The sequence below is a fragment of the Babylonia areolata genome, chromosome 20, assembly GCF_041734735.1.
Source record: "Babylonia areolata isolate BAREFJ2019XMU chromosome 20, ASM4173473v1, whole genome shotgun sequence".
NCBI classification, from domain to species: Eukaryota; Metazoa; Mollusca; class Gastropoda; order Neogastropoda; family Buccinidae; genus Babylonia; species Babylonia areolata.
This window is the reverse complement of record NC_134895.1, coordinates 23,228,813-23,233,812: the sequence shown is the minus strand read 5'-3', so window position 1 is coordinate 23,233,812 and position 5,000 is coordinate 23,228,813. Positions and strand designations below refer to the sequence as shown.

At 41.5% G+C, this 5,000-nt stretch overlaps 1 protein-coding gene and 2 non-coding genes across 4 annotated transcripts in view; all 3 read right to left on the bottom strand.

Annotated features, from left to right (window-relative positions):
- LOC143295320 (uncharacterized) overlaps positions 1–5,000 on the bottom strand; it is a 51,325-nt gene that overhangs the window by 19,381 nt on the left and 26,944 nt on the right. The window lies entirely within an intron of this gene.
- Positions 3,690–3,761, bottom strand: Trnag-ucc (transfer RNA glycine (anticodon UCC)). Its single transcript has one exon. It is a non-coding gene; the product is annotated as a tRNA-Gly (tRNA).
- Positions 4,605–4,676, bottom strand: Trnag-ucc (transfer RNA glycine (anticodon UCC)). Its single transcript has one exon. It is a non-coding gene; the product is annotated as a tRNA-Gly (tRNA).

The following is a 5,000-nucleotide window of genomic DNA, read 5'->3' as shown; positions in this document are numbered from 1 at the left end:
GCTCGCTAAGTTTGCTTAGAGTTAAGACTGTTCCTCAAGTATATTATGAAGATGACCGTGGAGCTGGGAATATAAGTAAACTTAATTAAGCGCTGCTGCTAAGTTCGCTTTATGCAACCAACACCAAGTCCGGACACAAAGAGAACGTCCCAAACCGAGTGAGCGACACAAACTGCACAGTACAGTACAGTACAGCACAGTACAGTACAGAGCCCGCTACAACAAAGGAAACAGTATCAAGAACCATCGGAACACAGCACGCCACCCCCCCACCGCTACGAGGGGGATCGGAAACAATGTCAACCTGAGAGACAAAAGGCAACATGTTTTCCTCTCCCCTACCCTATAGGAAAAGAACACGGGACATACATACCACGAGGCCTTGAGCCTCTCACCAGGACGTCCTGACTCCAGGCACAAGGGTATAGACCCTGCTGGGAGGGCCTGCACAGGATTGGTGTGGGATGGAGAGTGAGAGGGGGATTGGGGGAGGGGTGGAACTATCCCGGGGGTAGGGGTCAGGGCGAGAGAAGTGTGTGTGTGTGTTGGGGGGGGGGGGGGGACGGGGAGAGCTAGAGAGAGAGAGAGAGAGCACGCGCAAACAAACACAGTCTGTCTGGGAAGGCAGTGACACGTCTGCAAGGCGCCAGCCTCACCCCCCCGATACAGTGTACAACAATTACCTTCCGCTGTTTTGACACCTGCGATCACACTACGAACCCGACTGGTGGTAGGGGGGCGGGCGGCTCGGGGCCAGCCAAGACTGATGTTGGGTCCTTTACTTCCTCCCCCGTTAGTCTGTGGAGAGCGATCAGTGTGAGAAGAGCGCGCGGTTTTTTTTGTTTTAATAGAACAGCGATGCTGGCAGGGAAGGAGGGTGTTGGGGGTAGCTGGAGAGAGGGGGTGGGGGGGGGGGTAGGGAGGGATGGACAGATGCCGGCTTGAAGGGATTTAGAGGTGGGGGGGGTTGTGCGGGTACCCCCCCCCCCCCATGCCCCTCTACCCCCTCACCCCTTCTCCCCCCCGTGCGGGTGGGGAGGAGAAGCAGTTTCATAAGGTAAACAGCAAGGAAAGAAAAACCGGCGAGCCGTCTGTCTGGGGCCCTGCTATGGGAAGGGCGAGAGTTGGAGAGAACCCTTGGTCTGACGTTCAACTTGGCGTACTGTTTTGGATTGAGATTTTTTTTTTTTTTTTTTTTTTTTTTAAGAAACTCCTTTTTCAGGAAACTTCTTTTAGAAGTTTTTGATTTGAAGGTTCTTCGGTTAACTACTGGTGTTTGAACAAACATTATTTTATCTCGTGCATATTTCCAGTTGATACCCCATGGGTGATCAAGGTTTGGAGAGTCTAAACTATCTTTTCGTGGACTAGACTTAAAAAAAACCAAAAAAACCTGATGCCCTTCTAACCATGCGTGCGGTAATTTCGGTTTGGTTTCTGTTGTTACGACCTTTCTTAGCTCAGACTGTTTCTTTTGCGATCTGACCTAACTTTTCTGTGTTTTGCCTCAGCTGAGATAGAGAATACAGGCAAGGGTATTAACCTTTCGTGCTGCTGTTTTCCCACACAGTTATCTTGTGATATTCTCAGACTTGCAACCCCTCTGTTTTCAACACGACATCAAGCCTTCGTGCTGTTCGTCTTCGCTAAAACAATAGGCTGGATTCCAAGACTAGCCGGTTCTTTGTTATTGTGCCTGTATTATTTCTTCTGGTGCGAGAAAAGCATAGTACATATATATATATATATATATATATATATATATATATATATATATATATATATATGTGTGTGTGTGTGTGTGTGTGTGTGTGTGTGTGTGTGTGTGTCCTGGAAACCTACAACCCCAGTGATCATGTCAGTAAATACATTCATTTCTTTTTCGTTTTGGAAGCTTTCGATTTCCTTGCGTGCTTGTATACAAAATGTGATGCGAGCGAGAAAGAGACGCTTTGACGCTTTAATGTCATTGACCATGAGGTCCTTATGACATGGGTGAATGCGTCAACATACTTTCATTGAATGATAAAACATTATGGTAAACGAATGAAAATCATGAAAGCAAATATTGGAACAGAACAAAGTTCTTTCCGTGAAGAAAAATGGTAGCGACCCACACGCCACCCAACACATAAAAAAAAACTCCATTCATTCATCTATCAATGCACCATGCAACATATCCCAACACTGGCTACAGAAGACAATGTCAAACCTATCTGACCATGCAGTTTGTATCTGTTTGTAGTGATTTTTGCCTCATCTTTCTAGCAACTGATATAAGAGACACTGACACTGACACTTTTTTTTTTTATTGGCAAATAGCGTTTTACAGCTCTACTACCAAGGGGGATAATTCCTCTTGTATAATTGTCAAATGAAAAGAAAGCGAGAAACGATAAGGGGAAATAACAATTAATTTACGTCAGTCCACCTTCAAAAACACATAAACATTCGTACATTCTCACACATGATTTTAATAAACATTTCATACTATTCATGTATGACAGTCAATTAGCTGACATAAAGAGAAAACAAAACAAAACAAAAATAGACATCCGACCATCCAGCTGTATAGCTGAACTTCCTTTTTTGGTTTTCTGTCTTCCGTTATCTTGTATCATCTATCTATATCATATTACAGTCATATTAATATTGCATTGAGGTTAATCTTTTCCTTTTATTATATGTTTCTGCAATGTACTTTGCAAGCGAAAATATAACGTCTTCACTATCTGATTTAAGAATAGCCACTTTATCTCGTCTACGTGCAAACGACTGTGTATAAACGTTTATAGTTATTTCGAATGGCATCATATTCCTTACAATCGAAGACGAAATGAACCTCAGTTATCTGATATATATATATATATATAGAGAGAGAGAGAGAGAGAGAGGGGGGGGGGGAGCGAAGCGAAACTGTTTTATTGAACTTGCATTGACCACAATTCAAAACCAGGCGAATCATGTGGGAGGGGGGCGGGGGGTGCATTTTCCATTCTTGTAAATATCGCATTACTCAAGATCGTTCTGTTTTTATGCCTGATCCTTTTACTGAATCGCGTGTAAGCAAATGTTTTATTTTTGTTTTGGGGGGTTGCTGTTTTTTCCTTAGGCTACTTAACCTGATACTTCACTATAGCTCTGTTCGTCGTTTGATCGTAACAGTGCCCTCAATGTCATATTTACACAATCCTGAAGAAAGTATGTCCACCAGATCATTGTACACAGAACAAATAAACACTAAAATGGTTTTCATTTTCTAATTTACCTCCGCGGCAAAACCGACATTTCAAAAGACCATAACGTGGTATCTACTGACACTGTTATTTCAAGGGAAGTGCACTGAATATGGCTTTGAGACATCCCTGAAACAGAGTGTGAGGTTTGTTGTTGCTGTTTTTTTTGGGGGGAGCGAGGGGTGTTGTTTTTTGTTTTAGTTTTGTTGTTGTTGTTGTTGTTTTGTGGGGTGGGTGTTTTTTTTCAATGATAACTTTTCTGTACCATTCCGTTCTATCGGTTTTCAGTAATATTCAAGCAGAGTGGTGTAAATAGTGATTATCAGTATGATCACATCCTATGAATTGTTCGCACTTTGGTTCATACAGGATTTTCTTTCATTCACATAGCGGTACTGGGCGTTATTGTTTTAAGTATTATCATTGAACTGACACGGTGGTGGGGAAAAAAAGTGCGTCGGCCGGGAGTCGAACCCGGATCGACTGCTTGGAAGGCAACCATGCTAACCGTTACACCACCGACGCTGTCTGCCGATTGTCGTATTTTAAAAATTTTTCTTCTTCTTTTCTTTCTTTCGTCTTTTTTTCTCGTTTGATGGTTGCGTGAATTGTTTTAAAATAAAGATAATCATAGTCCACAGATAATGTCAGCACACAATTAACCATCATTAATGGACAGATGTGACGCTTTGTTTCTGTTTTATCTATCTATTTATCTATCTATCTATCTATCAGCGATAATAAATTTAGTTAGATAGTTTTTTTCAGTTGGTCTCGGTTAAGTTGTTTTGGTTTGAACAGTTACCCTTATTCTTTATGCTCACATTATAAATTTCGCTGAAAGAAATATCTGATACTGAGTAACTATATAAAGTAGATGTTACTGCTCTCTTGAACAGTAATCCGACATATCATATACCTACTTAATTAAACAAATGAAGAGAGGAAAGAATTTGAATAGAAATGATGTTGTTATTCAACCTTCCGTTCCCAACGCCGACTGTCCTAAAACCCTCTTGGCCAAGAAAGTGGGGAAAAGCTGTAACTTGGGCAAGAGACTCCACTGTAATCACATTCTAGCCCAAATAGTCCGGATAGCAGTTACCTCCTCTGCTGTTCTGATGGTGATGCTCGATAATGACTGACTATCATAAAAATTGGTATACAGACAAAAAGAAAAAAATCGATTTTTTTTCTCATATCGAATGGACTTTGATTATTTAACTGATTATACTGGAAGTTGCTGAATGACATAATAGTTTATGTTCACAGTTTCATCTACTAAAAGACAGGAAGAGAAAACATAGTACTGGGCGTTATTGTTTTAAGTATTATCATTGAACTGACACGGTGGTGGGGGAAAAAAAGTGCGTCGGCCGGGAGTCGAACCCGGATCGACTGCTTGGAAGGCAACCATGCTAACCGTTACACCACCGACGCTGTCTGCCGATTGTCGTATTTTAAAGTGGACGCCTCTAGGTTAGCTGCAGGTTATCTGGGGGAGTGCTCACGAAATGGTCTCCAAATAATCATTACATGTACCCCCTCCTCTTTCCCACGTATACATAGGCCTATATCTTTATTGTGCTCATGTTTATGATTAATTTTGTTAAATCACCTGAATTTTGTTAAATTACATCTTACTTTTGTCCTAACGATATTTTCATATAATCACGAAACAGATAAATAAACAAATCGGGAAACAAAATGGTTAACGAATGAAGGTGATTGTAATGGTAGATATCGGTTATCATAGTTCAACTG